A 17824-nucleotide genomic window follows, 5' to 3' on the forward strand; every position below is an offset into this window, starting at 1 on the left:
GTGTTAAATTTTGGCGCAAGGTTGACATTTTCATTAAGACAATACCAGTTAATTATTCCATTACATTTGTCACATGGTTAGTGTGTTTAGTATTATGTTTTATGGAGTTTGTGGTTGCCATTGTTCTAGCTTGTTTATAACATGAGTATATATTACCCCCTTTAGCACGGCGCAAAATCCGCCCGCTGCGGGCGTTCTATTGCGCGGGTGGGGCCGCGTCGGCCAACGGACGTGCGCAGCACTACCGAGGTAGTGCTCGCGACGGCCGTTAAAGTCATATGAAACACTTTTAGAACATACAACCCTGGCTGCAGCAGTATATCCCATTTTTGTTTTTTTACTGAACCTAAACTCACGCATATACCTTTTGATAAGCTTTGGACTGCTCAGCCAAACAGTCAAATATACCTACCGACTTTTTGTTGGAACCTGAGCTTTCACTCTTTATGATAGCCCAGTGTCCCCAGCAATTATTGTGTGTGGGAAAGCAGGCATGCCAGTTCACAAACAGAAAGACACAAACCTCTTTCTTGAATATGATCCACAAGGTGCTTTCTTCCTGTGTGTGGGGACCATTGTTCCCTAACTGGGAAAAGGAATGACAGTCATCCAGTCCTAAATAGGGTAGTGTGAGTACCACAGGGCCTGGAGGTTCAGTGGTGCATAGGCTGAAATGTTAAGATTTTACTGCTGGATAACAAGCTGAGGCTTCATCAGTATAAACCTAGGCTCAGTTTACTAATGACTTATGTAGTGCTTGCATCAAGCAAATTGACGTAAGGCAAAACAAGTCCTTACGTGATATTTACAAGGCTATGCAAGGGGCAATTTGCGCCTCCTTGCATGACTTTATAAAGAAATGTACATTTCATAGTGGTAGGCATTCCATAGGTAGAGCATGGGTGTTCCTGTGCATTAAATCATAGAGCTTGATGCAATCCCAAACTGACTAAAATCAGTAAATCCGGGAATTGCACCAACATGATGAGCCTCCTGTGGATGGTGTAATGTTAAGAAATATTTGTATTTGTCTTCATTGCTTCCTCTTCCGGTGCATGATGCATTCCACATCACACACAGAAGGAGAAAACTGCCTCTTAAGATTGTTTTTGTGCAGGAAGGTGACTGTAACAAAGTCACCCTTGAATCATGGAGGAAGGGTGACTGCATTGACGCATAGAAGGACCAGAGGTGTGCCATATCTTAGTAGATATGGTTGCATTTCAGTTCTGTCAATTTCACACAATGCAACACAGCAAGTTCCCTTTGCTGAGTTGTGTTTTGTGAAACTTAAGTAAATCTTGCCCCCAGTACTTCCCTTGCCTTTTAACCCCTTTAGCGCGTCGAACATTCCGCCCCAGTGCGGACGTTCGATCGCGCTAACGGGATTCGGACGTCCAACGGTCGTGAGCAGCACCAGCGAGGTAGCGCGCGCGACGACCGTTGGACGTTCGAAGCACGGAAGGGGTTAATACAACAGAAGTACTGCATGTTTGGTAATAGGAGAACCGACAATTTTCAGAGGTGTCTTGTTATCTTTGCTCATCAAATTGCATTTTTTACAACGTGAGAAAGTCTTGCAAAAAGACACTGTTGCAAGGAACCTGGGCACTAATTCAAAGTATCAGAAAGGAAAAGAGCAACATTTGATATGCCGACTCTTTTTAAAGTAGATAGTCACTTCAAAGACGCAAATACTCAAGGTTATAGCTGTTCATTCTTGAAGAGTAGAGAAGCCTTGGTCTGTATTGCTTTTCCATTGTTTTTGTTTGATAAACTTTTGTCAGAAATTGAAGTTTCCACTGGCAAGATTCAATCATCTTTTTTTAACAGAGAAATTAAATTGAAAGTTTTAGAAACAGGATTCAATCATCGTTTGAACTGGGGTAAGAAATCGAAAGTTCCACGGACACAATGGCAATTTCTTTCCACCTGATGTGCGATGGCAAACTAAAAATCATCTGGTTAGTGTATTCCTCTGTGCAAGTGCACAGAGAAGTAAACTCTCTAAACCAAAGAACTCACATTTAAGTGCTTGAAAAATCATTAACTGGATTTATTATGGGTAATTTATACAATACTAACTTCACCAGCTTTCTAATAATTAATAATAGCTTCAACCAAAGAAAGGAGACACAGCTAAATTGAATTTCCTGAGAAATCCGGTAGTGGGCCTTTTGCACAAGACCTAATTCAAGTGTAAGCACTGGGTGCTTATTTACAAACCCTGTGACGGCTGGAATGTCACTTTTTTATGTGCAGTGGTGCTGGATTGCAGAGCCATATTTACAAGGCCATGAAACGCCACTGTCTGTGGCCCTTCATGGCTTCATTAAGGTGGATGAGAGCCTTGATAACACCATTGCAGTGAGTACGGAAGCCAACTCTGACCCTCACAAATATTATGATGTTCAGTGCCTAACGCTGCCGGGAGCTGGAGAGAAGGGTCAAAACATGCCAGCAACTTTGTGGGGGAAACATTTTGGCATTATAGTTAAAACAATTCAAGGACAGGAAACACACTGAAAGTGATCTCAGAGACTGCATGTCCTAGAGATGAAGATCCTCATTGCAAGTTGCCTGTTAATTCTGATAAGACTGGCAGGAGTAGATATAGTGTTCCTAGGAATTATGAGGAATGAGGGCAAAAGTGTCTTCGCCCTCATCCTATTCCATTGGTATGAGCATTTGGCTGTTTAATACAGCTGAAAAATCAGCACAAAACTGATGGGTGGAAAGAGGACTTATCAGGTGAATTGAACCCAAAATTACAAATTGAATCAGTAATTCCCTGTTTCTCAGTAAAACGTCAGTGATCCAATCAGAATACCAATTAACTCAAAGTCCAAGGAGTAAAAGGTACCCCCGGAAAAGGGAGGATTCAGACTTACCGGGTGCTGGTTTAGTGTACTACTTGTTATGCTTTCCCTGGTCTACTAGAGTTATGTGTAATATATTTATTCAGTAAACAGATATAGATAATATTAACACTGGGTGCATGGAAGAAAGTACTCAAAACAATAAGCAATGCAAATATTTTCAGCCTGCCCCTCCTTTAGATTTAGCAACCTTTATCACAGAAACACAATTTACCACCACTTCTCCAAACATCATAGACATCCTTCTTGCCACTAGTGGCGGCTTCTCCACTAAGGTGAATGAGCATCACCCAACTGCTTTCATGCAGTGAAAGACAGAGCAAATAAAATGATAACTCAAGTTATCATTTTATTTTATCCTACTTCTACCCACAGCTTTGGTGACAGGGCAGGGGCAGGGGAGGAGTGGTAGCACTCTCCTAAAATGTGCAATGAATGCTTAGATGGTCCTCTCAAACCGCCCAAAACAGTCTTGCACACTTCGAATGTTCTCCAAGCAGGCTGCATAACAGCCTACGAGCAGACATGCCCAGGCCTTCAGACAGCATCGGAGCATTGAAATATGGCGCACAGACCAATCACAATGCTGCTAAGGCAACATTGGTATTGGCTGAATGGGAGCCTGGGTGTGCTTCCTGTGGCCGAGTGAAGGAGAACTACGGGGGAGAGAGGCAGCAAGTAAGCTGCGAAAAGGTATGTTTTTATTTTTTATTTATAGTTTTCTCACATTTCAATCAATCAGGAGTTTGTTAAAGCATGACTACTCACCCGTAAGGGTCTCAAGGCGCTAGGGGTGGGGGGGTGGGGGGGTGCAGGTTCCATTCCATCAAGGAGGGGGTCTGTCGAAGAGCCAGGTTTTGAGGTTTCTTGTGAAGATGGGGAGTGATGTTGTCTGTCTGAGGTGGAGCGGAAGGGCGTTCCATGCTTTGGCCGCGAGGAAGGAGAAGGAGCGGCCTCCCGATCTGGTCTTTCTGGTGCGGGGGACCATGGCGTAGGAAAGCTGGGCTGATCGTAGGGTCCTTTGGGGTGCGTGGAATTTGAGTCAGCTGTTCAGGTATGCTGGTCCGGTGCCGTGGAGGGCCTTGTGTGCGTGGGTGAGCATCTTAAAGGTGATTCTCGCCTCGACGGGGAGCCAGTGGAGTGTGAGCAGGTGCTGGGAGATGTGGCAGTGTTTTGGCAGGTTGAGGACCAGTCTTGCGGCGGCGTTCTGGATGTTCTGTAGCTTGCGAATGAGGTTTTTGTTTATTCCGGCGTAGAGTGCATTGCCGTAGTCGAGTCTGCTGGTGACCAGGGCGTGAGTGACTGTCTTTCGGTGTTCGAGGGGGATCCATTTGAAGGTCTTACGAAGGAGGCGGAGGGTGTGGAAGCAGGAAGATGAGACAGAGTTGATCTGGCGGTCCATTTTGAGCTCGGAGTCCAGGATGTGAGGTTCTGTGAAATCTGAACCTGTGTTTAAAATATCATTATTCTGCTATGATTTTGATATCAGAGAAACGAAAATGGCAAGTTTAATATGTGTGTGTATTTTCATCACAATACAATGATGCATGCAGGAGTTATTGGCAAATTCATTCTGAGCCCACAGGCTCCAAGGTTGTGAACAAGCGTCCATTTTAGTTGTTGCCCTTTACATAGGCATATACATGAGCCAATGATTCTTAAAGGACACGTATTCCTTAGCTTGAGTTCTTCCTGACTCCCATTTGACCTGAACAGGCTGAATCTGCCTACGTGATGTTGGCCTCACCAAACCAGTCCATGCCCTCTAGTCAATCTATATTAAAGATCTGAGCAACTTGTTGTGTACATTGGCCTGAGCAAGATTAGAAGGCCGAATACAGTAGCCATGCCTGTTTATGACCCACAAGCATCCCTTATCCTACATTTCTATCTTCCACACCTGGCTCTGTTTCTCTGCTTCTGGGCTTTTACAATGGGGAGGTGACTGTTTATATGATGGGGAGGAAACCAGTCTATTGTGAGCTTCTCCGGCCTGCACAGGAAAATATGTGAAGTTTGACATATGTTCATGATGGAAGATGGGTTGGTCAGTTTGGGCAAGTAGAATGGAATTCATAATTATAGCCTGCTTTGTTATGGTACCATGGGAGCGACCTACAATGATGTGTTTCACAGCAAGAATGTGAGCCTAGGGCCAAACTTTTTGTATAAAAGGCCTGCCTGAGAAAGCTCAGGCAGGCTCCCTCTTTCAATTGTAAAACTACGGTTGGACGACGAAGCCTCATGATAATTATAATAAAGATGTCTTTTGATTTTACAGATTGGCTGTCAATTCCTATTCTGCTTTATTATGCAAACTGCTGGATAGATCCCTGGTGGGGAGACTGAGTCATTATTCACTTTTCTTCAGTTGGCTGCCCAACTCGGGGCCTTATCATGGAGTGGTTATCTGCAGGAGTGTTTTGTCAAAGGATGGAAAAACTGCTGGGGAAGACAAGACAGAATTCTACCAAAAAGAGGTACTCTGGGCACAGGGTTTTCTGGGGGATTATCTGTTTCTGTGGCCCAGTATGTTTTTTGATTTTTCTGACTTAAGACTCTCCTAAAGATGTCACTCCTGACTAAGGAACCCATTCTTTTTTTTTTTGCTGTAAGTATTTTTTTAACAGACTGTTAGTGCAATGGGGAATTGACAGTTATAATCTGGACAAATATTTGTGTATATGCAAATTGCAATTTGTATAGGCAGTTGAAGAGATATTTTCTCCATCTGTTTTAGTTGAAGAATAAAAATGGGTCGCTCCCAGTCCTTGGTTATTTATTGGTCGCAGAAATGTGACGCAGTCCTTGGTTATTTATTGGTCGCAGAAATGTGACGTTTTGGTTTGGGTACCGGTACATTTGGTTCAGTTGGTAGGCCTTTTGGTTGCTGTGGTTCAGATTATCGTTGGATAATCTTCCTCAGTATTGGTTCCTTGGTTTTATTTGAACACTGCAGTATTCAAAAACCGTGGGTCACGTACATTTGCGTGTATATCGTTGGAGATAGCCCCATGAAGTTTGAAACCCGACTAGTGAGCGCAGATGCCTGGTCGCGGTATTTTGTTTGGTATTAGTATTGACTAGGTTGCAACAAAGGATTCCCGGTTGGAGGATTCGCGTCTGATACCTCCAGTTGGAAGTCCAATTTATGAGCTCTCTTTAAAGGTCTGTAAAGCTGTCTCTTTTGCAGCCTTCTGGAAATCTGTTGAAGAATTAAAAAAAAAAAATAGGAACTAAAACGTTTTTGTTGTACATATGGTTTACAACTAGTTTTGGCAGGTTATTTTTGAAGACAGTCCGTAGGCTGTTCCTTGTTTCTGTCCTAAGTGTTGACCTATGGGTTAAAATGTGTGTTTAAATGTCTATGTTGTTTGTGGGTTTTGTTGTAAATTGCGACTGCGCGATTTACAAGAAATGTTTAGAGCGCGCTGCTTTGTGTGTCCTGAGTGTTTGACCCCCCTTCTGTTTTGTGTCTGGAATGAGCTCAATGTATGTATGTGTATGGGTCACCTTCAATAGATGTAAATAAGGCTCCAAAGAAAAAAAATGAAAAAACGAAATTGCCTGTTCTTTAGACGCACGGTGTTAGATGTTCACAGCCAAGTCTTTTCAGCTGTAGTATATCTAATAAGAATGTTCATTCAGCCAGCACCTCTCTAGTTAAACACGGGTGGCGGAATTTTGCAAACAGTCCTTTTTAAAAAATTGTGGCGCAGTAATCTCACGCAGTCCCAGTTAGGCAGCTGCGCCTAGGCTTGTGTGTTAATATGTATCTAAATAATAGGCAAGGGATGTAGTGAGCATTTTATATGTAGAATAGTCACAAATAGCAATAATTAGGCTTCATTAGGAAAAAATAATTATTAATTATGAAATATAATTATTAAAAACAAGTGCTACAAAAATCGTTTTTTAATATTTGTGAAGCTTAACACTCATACTATGACCCCCTAGCATTAAAATGTTTGATTTAAGTTATGTTGTACCACGAAAATGACCAAACACCTCTGGGCGCAATTTCCCTTACCCTAGGTGCAAACAAGCTCATTTCTATAAGGTATAACTTAGTATTTTCAAAAGTATGGCTCATAAATTAGGTATTAGACATTCTAGTAATACCCATTAAGCAATAAAATTATAGAATATTTATTTCTTAGTATCCAGAATGCAAAAGTCGATTTTCAGACAAATAGACTGTTTTGAATGGTTTCAAGGCCCTTTTTAAAGCGTCTCTTTAGTAAATGCATACATTTAGACCTTAATATATATGTTTGCAGGTTGTGCCTTCTTATGATTCAGCGAGTCAATGTGTCATAGAATTGCAAGAAAAAAAGAGAGAAATTATTGTTTTAAATATAGTGAAATATTGCAGGTTATGTGGAAGTGGTTAAAAAACCTACTGGCCTTGTCAGCTTCAGTTACCACGAGCAGGGGACTGGCAGAACCTGTATAACGTGTTTCCAGCAGTAGCGGCTGAGATGTTATCTTGTAAGGCTGTCTTGTTGACATTTGTGACCTTTTAATTAGGGCCTCGCCTGTGGAATGCAGCATGCTTTGTATTTAAATCCCTGCCCCTGCCACGGTCCTGACCTGAGGTCATTTGAATAGCCTGACTTGCTCCGATAAATCTAATTCCTGCTCATGTTTATAATTTAAAAGCATCTTCTTAGAGCGTTACAAATCTGACATTAGCTGGGATGGGATTTTCGTTTTTGGGAACTAAAATGAGCAAAGAATGCAGGGCCATGTACAGCAATGATGATTGCATTTTAGCCAAAGAATAAATAATAGCTCCAGCATGTTCCTACAAAACGCTTGTTGTTCGGTAAATTATGTCATCAACACATTTATCTCAAATTAGAAATACGGCAGGGCTGACACAGCATTGCATCCCGCTAATGATAATAAAAGGAACACTATTTAATTTGTAAAACTACAGCCTCATTTGTCAATACACTGAAGGATTGTAGAGCCCACACGTGGTTTGCATAGCCCTCAATTGCTTTCAAAATGCTGCACACAAGCGCTTTATATGAGATGTAGTTGATTGTATATGATTTAAATCTGAAACCTTCATTCATTGCAGGCTGGCTTGTTCTCATTTGCCGCATTCACATTACATCTGCGTTAAAAGCGCACATCTGAGATAATAAACAAATAGGAAAGGTATTCCTCATGCAAAATTGTAGCACCTGCACTTCATGTCTTACAAATTAAGCACTGTGTAAAATGAGGAAACATGATTTCAAAAGGGCAAATGCAAAAGTGATTTCTTTGAAAAAAAAAATTATCAAACATTCTGCTAAATGATCTGTAGAACTGGTATATGTGTGTCTCCATGCTAGGAACTAATTTCAACTTAAAGGCTTTAGGCCTGAGTGAGAATGGGCGTTTTTGCAAAGGTACATGGAAAAAGTTACAGGTAAGTAATGAAAAGTTTTTGTATGTTACGTTGTGCCATGTTTTGTAGTCTGATAAAAAGGGTTATAATTGATGTTGTGTTATGAAAAATGTGTGTGTTGTGTATCTTTTCTGCTTCTTCCTACAGATAATTCATGGATTAATTCACAAGACACCTGAGTTGGCTGGTTGAAGAGGAATATTTTTTTTTGCGTAATTTCTTTAAGAAAAAATGTGTGTGTTTATGTTTCATTTATACATTTGGTCCACTGAAACGCGTATTTTACAGCAGAGTATCAATTACCTGATACTCTTCTGTCAAAAGCAGGGTATAGGATTTTAGACTTGACAATTGAGATTGGGCTGCAGGTTTATAGCGTAAAGTACATATGCCATAATATTATGGAGGGCTGTTTTTCCTTGTGCTTGATATACAGCAAGTATATCTTATGGCTTGAAATGGCTTGATATGTGTATTTATTTTTTTAAAAATGTTTGTGTGTATGTTCTGTTCTATGGTGCTACTTTGAATTACAAGTTCCCCTGTGTTGTGAAGGAACGCATATGACGATATGCATTGTTTCACAATAAATTGGATGAATTTGTATTAAGATAAATTTCACAGATATGGACCCCATACTGTGAGCGAGTAAGGCAGCTGTTTTTCCAGTGCATGCCTAATTTGGCTGTAATGATTTTTTTAAGAAAACTAAAATGATATACTAAATCAAAGATTGCCATCCGTTGTTAGTCACTTAACTGCCCTTTTTCCTTAAGGACAGGCAGCTCTGCATTTATGTATCCTTGATTGGGCCTAAGGATGGAATTATAGATCCGTGACTAAAGGTGGCCTAATTTCGATATCGCATTTTTTTGATCGCATTTTTTGATTCCTGAATAAGCCTATGGATTCATTTTTTTTCCCTGAAGAGACAACTGAACATTAGTTAGAATTACCGTGTAGGGTATAGATTGTCAGCGGTAGAGTTAAATTTCTGTAACATTGGTTTTTCATGTATCCCCGTGCTCTTGGTGCTGTGTCACATGCCTTAGGCCACCCAAGCAAACTCTTGTCCTTCCTATAGATTTTTCTTTTTGCTTCTTCCCTGACCAATGTTGCATCATGTTTAGTTATTGAAGATTTTAGTTGTGCCCTACTTCCATTTTTTCCCTTCTCCATCTTCCTTTCACCTGTCAGCCCATTTATTATTATGGGTATATTGTTCATGTTCACACTTTTAGGCAGTGATGTATTAGGAACCCCCCTTATGCTACACACCATTCCCCTTTGTGTGACCAGACTGCTTCTCAAGAATTTTCTTTAGGCCCACTTCAAATGCCTTTTCAGACTAACTGTCAGGATAGTGATAGCCTGGTTAAATGACCCAATACAAGTTTTCCATCTCAATAGGAGATTTTCCATCTCAATAGGAGATATCTCAAGTTTACAGTCTTTTTTTTAGTACGACATATTTTTAATGTCTATTTTTAATTTTTCAGTTCTCTTCTGTTTCTTCTGTTTCAATTTTTTAATAAGATGTGTTCTAATCATGCAGATACCAGGACTCTCTAGTTCTTGTCCTCTTTTCTGCTCAGTTGATCATTAGCCTTTGTATTACATAGCGCATTTGATGCACATTGTTTAAAGAAGGGACTTCTTCATGTCCTTGATAATCTGAATCATGTTATTTCTCTATTTGAGATGTTCTAGATAAGGAGTTTAGGAACACCTAGGCTTCATCATTAAGGAGAATATGTATTTACCCCATTAAATAATGTATCCTATTAGATAATGCCACTGTATGAGGGCATCCATTTAGGTTCCCATGACGAATTGCCACTCCTTTGCAGATTGCAGGCCACTTGCTTGCAGCCCTCTTGTCAAAAAGCCAACCCATGAACTGTTTTTATATCTGACTTGAAGGAAACTAACAATTGTGTTACACTTCCTATACCACTAGGTTCTGCGGGAATCTTCCAGAGTCAAAATCATTATTCACTTTTCTTCAGATGATTCCCAGGTTGCGTGCGTGGTCAGTGGGGGTTGGCGGGTTTCCGAGGGCGGTGGGCCTCCAGGTGTCGCTCCAGGCGTCGGGGTTTGGGCCCATGATGAGTTTGAGCCCATGATGAGTACTTAATTTCAACCCCTTTCAGCGTCCTCCACCTACCTCCTGTGTCCTCCCCCTCTCCTGCCCCCACCCTCCTACCTCCGATCTGTGCCGTCTGCCGCTGCTTTACACAGGCTACAACATCCATCATATGGACCATGCACATAAGAAGAGAATAGGCCATGCTGTCATCCACAAGCCCTCCTGGTCTTGCACCCTGGACAAGTAACACTCAACTCCGGGAAGCTCCTGATATGACTTCTCCCACTGAGTGAAGTTCTGCATCTCACACCTCCACCTTCCATCTCATCTCATTTACAGATCTCCAGGGCAGAACAGGATTTCAGATGCAGAGATCTGAGAATGCCTCAACCGTATGGCCACTTTCCTTTATGTCTATAAAAATGTATATTTTACTAAGCTGTTTGTCCCCTGAACACTCAACATCCCACACAAATGAATAGAGAGCATGGTATGTTACATTTACCGCATGGTAAATACCACATGCTAAATCTACCACAGAGTCTTCAACACACAATGTCATATGCTATGGAAGACTTTATCACACATGAATTTACCACAATGTATGTGGTAAGTGTATGGTTAGTTCATTTAAGGTAAGTACAATTAAGTATTGGGGGGATGCAAAATTTAAGAAAGAGTTTGGGCGAAATCATCAGTGATGCTATAAATGATGTTATTGAACATATCATGAGTGATGTAATATCTGAGGTCATAAGCAATGCATGGTGGGAGCCCAGGTTATAGTTAGCTCCGATGAATGAATGATGACTGATGTCATTTATAAAGTGCTGGCTTTCACTCCAATGTAGCATCTTGGCACGAGAGTGATAAGACTGAGGGTCCGGTGGTCTCTAATGTCGCCAAGGTCAGATGAGAGATAGTTATCAAAAATAATTCCTTTCTGTGTATTACACTTTTAGTTGGTGACCATGAGGCCTACACATTTAAATCAATGACCTTTGGTTTGTAACTGTGACACTAGACAAGTATTAGTACTCCACACTAGAATATCATTTTTGTTACTCTCAAGATTTATTTTCATAAGAAAACATTTATACTCAATAAAACCATATGTTAAAATTGCATTCAATATATACTTTGATGGGGTGCTCTGGTACAATCTTATATATACTATCTAACAATTCCGATTTACGGTGTCTATCTCAGAGTCACACACAATTTAAAATCATATACTTTCATGATTACAAATTAAACACTAAACAAATACATTTCATATACATTAAAAAGTCCCACTGTCGACGCGTTTTGGTGCGTTGGTTACAATTATGGCACCTTCCTCAGGACGGACGAAGATTAAACATTTTTTTACTTCTTTTTAAAAAAGAGAATGCATGTAATTAATACATTATTCCTATGGAGAGTTAGTTCTAGTTGTGAACTGTTCTAGTAGTGTTCACTATTTACATAATAACTGCCCTTACTTGAAGTATAGGGATTGGTGTCCTTCTATGAAATTTCAGGATGACTGTATCTCCTTTTAACTTTGTGATTTAAGCCACTTGCATCATAATCAGTGGAGTCATAGAATTCTACGAAAAAGAGCATGGAATTATTTACCATACTTCTGAGACTTTCAACCTGTTTTCATACTTCTCACAGAGTCACTTACTATTAAAAGTCTGGTTGACACATATTCAATGGTGTCTTAAAGCAGGTACGTCTTTCAATATGCACCGTCTGTAATTGGTTATCTTGCCGTGCCTGTAAAGTACACAGATAATGCTATATACTTTGGATAATGATGTCTTAACTCTGGTGTTTATTTTCGAGATTCATCATCCATATACATACCAATTAGTTTTACGCCTAATGATAACATTCAGGCTGTCCTTCCCTGCACCTTCTTAAGTGGTGTCTTGGTACCTATGTCAAAATAACATGACGTTCTGTTTTAGTATGCAGGTATACATGGGTCATGAATTTATCATCTACCTGTCCATTAGTTCTATGTAGATTGGAAAGGTTACATACATACCGATTAAGGGCTGCAGTTTCCCTTGGCAGCCTGGAATAGGGACAACGCTATCTCCTTTTCTTTGAGCGCTGTTAGCCACACTGTTGGTTTTGGGGATATTTTTATTTCTATCTTCTCCCAACCTGTACGATGAAAAGTCATATTAAGTGTGGTTTTATTTAAATCCCCACATTTAAGGTTACTGTTGCATATTCAAATACATTTGTATCCCTTTAGTGCCAAGTTGACTGTTGACAAGTATAGTCTCTACTCTCCTTACCGCTATTGGTGTATTAATGCAGTCCGGGAGTGAGCTGGGATGTTTGTCTAGGCTGTCAAATACAGCTGTTCGAAAAGAACATACTTGGTTCCCATTGCTGTACTGTTACCTTTAAATACGCTGCTAGATGCAACCCCTCGCTAGAACGTGTGCTCAAGACAGGTTACAGAGCTACTGTCTTAAGATTAAAAAGCTGTAACCTTTCAGTTCAAAAATAGGATGCCGGGGCTTTCTCTTTTCATTATAGTGTTATAACCGGTTGCAGCCCCTCACTTTAACACATGTTCAGTACAAGTTACAGAGCTGTAGCCTTTAGGTTTACAGAGCTCCCACCCTCTGGTTTAAAATATAGTGCCAGACCTTTCCATGAAATTTTAATCTTAAAGATACAACAATGGATATGGTATCTTCATCGTTGTTCTCCAATTTTTCGAATGCTCGCTGTTCTCCAAAGCATTCTATCTACCTTAATAGGATAGCGTCCAAATCACAAGCCCTTACCTTCAGATTTTAGAATCTCTGCGAACTTGCTTGTTACGACGTTCTGCTTTCACCAGAACTGGTGAGGGCAGTCGGTCTCGCGAGCTTTAAATACCCCTTTACTTTGTTAATTGGATGCTTAATACCCCCTAAATTGGCATTTAACTTTTAATTACTGCCTTCTAATACGTAAACAATAATAATGAGAGTAGAGGGGACAACCTATAAAATAAGGCGGTATGAGCCAAAGGATTAGATCAAAAATCTACAAAGGGAGACCTGGGATCGAGCCCGCGACCCTGTAGTCCCCAAATGGTTTCCATCGAAAACTACAAACATGGCGCTGACATACGGTTGCTGTAATTAAATGTTAAATGCCAATTTAGGGGGTATTAAGCATCCAATTAACAAAGTAAAGGGGTAATTAAAGCTCACGAGACCGACTGCCCTCACCAGTTCCGGTGAAAGCAGAACGTCGTAACAAGCAAGTTCGCCGAGATTCTAAAATCTGAAGATAAGGACTCATGATTTTGACGCTATCCTATTAAGGTAGATAGAATGCTTTGGAGAACGGCGAGCATTCGGAAAAATTGGAGAACAAGGATGAAGATACCATATCCATTGTTGTATCTTTAAGATTAAAATTTCATGGAAAGGTCTGGCACTATATTTTAAACCCGAGGGTGGGAGCTCTGTAAACCTAAAGGCTACAGATCTGTAACTTGTACTGAACACGTGTTAAAGTGAGGGGCTGCAACCGGTTATAACACTATAATGAAAAGAGAAAGCCCCGGCATCCTATTTTTGAACTGAAAGGTTACAGCTTTTTAATCTTAAGACAATAGCTCTGTAACCTGTCTTGAGCACACGTTCTAGTGAGGGTTTGCACCTAGCAGCGTATTTAAAGGTAACAGTACAGCAATGGGAACCAAGTATGTTCTTTTCGAATAGCTGTATTTGACAGCCTAGACAAACATCCCAGCTCACTCCCGGACTGCATTAATACACCAATAGGGGTAAGGAGAGTGGAGACTATACTTGCCAACAGTCAACTTGGCACTAAAGGGATACAAAAGTATTTGAATATGCAACAGTAACCTTAAATGTGAGGATTTAAATAAAACCACACTTAATATGACTTTTCATCGTACAGGTTGGGAGAAGATAGAAATAAAAATATCCCCAAAACCAACAGTGTGGCTAACAGCGCTCAAAGAAAAGGAGATAGCGTTGTCCCTATTCCAGGCTGCCAAGGGAAACTGCAGCCCTTAATCGGTATGTATGTAACCTTTCCAATCTACATAGAACTAATGGACAGGTAGATGATAAATGCATGACCCATGTATACCTGCATACTAAAACAGAACGTCATGTTATTTTGGCATAGGTACCAAGACACCACTTAAGAAGGTGCAGGGAAGGACAGCCTGAATGTTATCATTAGGTGTAAAACCAATTGGTATGTATATGGATGATAAATCTCGAAAATAAACACCAGAGTTAAGACATCATTATCCAAAGTATATAGCATTCTCTGTGTACTTTACAGGTACGGCAAGATAACCAATTACAGACGGTGCATATTGAAAGACGTACCTGCTTTAAGACACCATTGAATATGTGTCAACCAGACTTTTAATAGTAAGTGACTCTGTGAGAAGTATGAAAACAGGTTGAAAGTCTCAGAAGTATGGTAAATAATTCCATGCTCTTTTTCGTAGAATTCTATGACTCCACTGATTATGATGCAAGTGGCTTAAATCACACAGTTAAAAGGAGATACAGTCGTCCTGAAATTTCATAGAAGGACACCAATCCCTATACTTCAAGTAAGGGCAGTTATTATGTAAATAGTGAACACTACTAGAACAGTCCACAACTAGAACCAACTCTCCATAGGAATAATGTATTAATTACATGCATTCTCTTTTTTAGAAAGAAGTAAAAAAATGTTTAATCTTCGTCTGTCCTGAGGAAGGTGCCATAATTGTAACCAACGCACCGAAACGCGTCGACAGTGGGACTTTTTAATGTATATGAAATGTATTTGTTTAGTGTTTAATTTGTAATCATGAAAGTATATGATTTTAAATTGTGTGTGACTCTGTGATAGACACCGTAAATCGGAATTGTTAGATAGTATATATAAGATTGTACCAGAGCACCCAATCAAAGTATATATTGAATGTAATTTTAACATATGGTTTTATTGAGTATAAATGTTTTCTTATGAAAATAAATCTTGAGAGTAACAAAAATGATATTCTAGTGTGGAGTACTAATACTTGTCTAGTGTCACAGTTACAAACCAAAGGTCATTGATTTAAATGTGTAGGCCTCATGGTCACCAACTAAAAGAGTAATACACAGAAAGGAATTCTTTTTGATAAGTATCTGATACCCAGTCCTTTCTGGTCCCTGGGAAACTCTCTCTTTTGGAGACAGATGAGAGATAGGCCAGACTATCTTTAACTGTGAAAATCCAAGTTTTCCATTTTTTCTTCAAAATGGATTCTGTCTGAGTAAGTCTCAATTGGGTTGGTAAATAGTTCCAGGCTTTTATCCCTATTACAACCATAGATTTACCTCCTTCGGATTTCAGACGGAAATGGGGGGTACTAATAGATTTTCTTTGGAGTATCTAAGATTACGTGCAGGTATATAAGCTTTTATTCAGGTCCTAAGGTATGTAGGACCTCTTTGTTTACAGCTCTAAAAGTTATCACAAGGATTTTAAAGAGAATTCTCTTGTGTATGGATAGCCAGAGAAGGATTTGGAGAGCCTCAGAGGCAGAAGATCCCTTTGGTAAATTCAGTACCATACGGCCTGCTGCATTTTCTACAGTCTGCAGCTTTTTAAGAGTACTTTTCTTTATACCGGCATCGAGACTGCTGCAATAATCTAATCGTGATAAGATCAAAGCAACTGACACAGACTTGCGAGCTATTGTTTGGAGGAGGTCAAAGCCTTTTTTAAGAATTTTTATCCTATGAAAACAAGTTCCTGCCACCGACAGGGCCTGCCGATGAAAAGGGAGGGAAGTATCAAACCGGACTCGTAGATTTTTAGCAGTGTGAACAGTATTGGGGGGTGGGGCAGCATCTGTTGGCCATCACATTTTGGGTGAAAAGATATTATATTTCCCCAACAGCAGAATCTCCGTCTTTTGGCTGTTACATTTAAGATGGTTGGTCTTCATCCATTCGAAGACAACTGAGGGACATAGTTGGAAATTTTCCTCAGCTGCTGTGGATTCTTTATCCAGGGTAAGAATGAGCTGTGTATCATCAGCGTAAGACACAGTCTCAATGTCAAAAGATGATACTAAATCTGGCAAGGGCACCATATATATGTTAATAAGTGTGGAGCTCAAAATTGAACCCTGAGGCACACCTGAGAGCAGCTGCTTCTCCGTTGAAGTGTAATTGCCGGGTGTTACTGATTGTCTTCTGTTTCCCAGGAATGATATTAGCCAAGCCTCTGCTAACTATAACTTTGAATTTCTGTGTTTTTTTATTAGTTCATAACATTAACGTTATAACTGACATATTGTGTAGCAAAGGGTGTCCAGTTCCTAGCAGGGAGTGCAGAAAAACGGTAGGTCTTTCTTTGTGATGCCCTCACTCACCCAAGGGATGCCATGCTTCATCATTGAGTCATGCTCCTCATCGGGCAGGCGCTGCAATGCCGGACGGGCTCCCGTAAATGGGGCTCTTTGACAGAGATGTTTTGAAGAAGCCGTAGGGTGCATGAGGGTGTGAGGGCTGGGTAGTGCACAGGTGGGTTGGTTTAAAATAAGTCTGGAGAAGTCCTATTCAGCTATGATTTATTTGCTAAGGTAGTTCCAGCTTAGGTAAAATGTGTTGGAGCCCTAAGTGGATGCAATGTTCCTAAACGGCTATCGCAGGGTGGTGGGTCAACATGTTTTGTGCCTATCCTGCCCCTAGCAGGTCATGTAGCACTTCATCAGGACCTAAAAAGTGAATGGTGCACTACCATATGTCTGGTTCCCTAGATATGGTGTAATATCCAGACGTGGTAGAGTGATACCCTAGTACACTTATACTGGGATAATGTAGACTTATTGAAAAGGGGAAAGAAGGGGGATAGGGGAGCCAACAACAATGGAGAGTTTAAAATGGACATTTGTTGCAGTGCCCTTAGGAACATTAACAGGGCCGGCTTTAGCTCCGGTGATGCCTGGTGCAACAATAATATTTGTCACTCCATTACTGCCTCCTCAGATTCTCTCTATACCACAGGGCCAATGTGCCTCTCACCTCTCCAATCATAAGTTAATGTTCAACAGAGCGACCCCCACCTAAGGTCAGCGTCCCCTCCACTGGGAAGTGCCCAGTGGAGCCGCACCGATCGCACTGCCCTAAAGCCGGCCCTGAACATTAAACAGTAAAACTGGCTGTGGTGTAGCTGTCAAGTGGCATGCGCTCATGGTATTATACTCTCTGGTAGCTCACAGCTTCCAGGTGATATTATATCAGCGCCACGGTGCAACTGAATGTGACACGTGACAGGATTGACAGATGTCCCCTCATACAGTATGTGGTACTACACATTTGTCTCAGAAGTGCATATAAGGGGCCTTATGTGCTCGTGGAGGTACCCTTCCTTTCACTATGTAAGTATTCACGTTAATGACCATCTTCCAGATGGGCT

At 40.7% G+C, this 17824-nt stretch overlaps 2 long non-coding RNA genes across 2 annotated transcripts; one reads left to right on the forward strand and one right to left on the reverse strand.

Moving 5' to 3' along the window:
- Positions 1 to 11891: 11891 nt before the first annotated feature.
- Positions 11892 to 12534, reverse strand: LOC147707797 (uncharacterized). The gene is made up of 3 exons (XR_015296470.1): positions 12411 to 12534; positions 12227 to 12298; positions 11892 to 12136 (listed from the first exon to the last, which is right to left on the reverse strand). It is a non-coding gene; the product is annotated as an uncharacterized LOC147707797 (long non-coding RNA).
- Positions 12535 to 14300: 1766 nt separating this feature from the next.
- Positions 14301 to 14943, forward strand: LOC147707798 (uncharacterized). The gene is made up of 3 exons (XR_015296471.1): positions 14301 to 14424; positions 14537 to 14608; positions 14699 to 14943. It is a non-coding gene; the product is annotated as an uncharacterized LOC147707798 (long non-coding RNA).
- Positions 14944 to 17824: the final 2881 nt, after the last annotated feature.

This window comes from Lissotriton vulgaris, chromosome 6 (genome assembly GCF_964263255.1).
Source record: "Lissotriton vulgaris chromosome 6, aLisVul1.2, whole genome shotgun sequence".
Taxonomy (NCBI): domain Eukaryota; kingdom Metazoa; phylum Chordata; class Amphibia; order Caudata; family Salamandridae; genus Lissotriton; species Lissotriton vulgaris.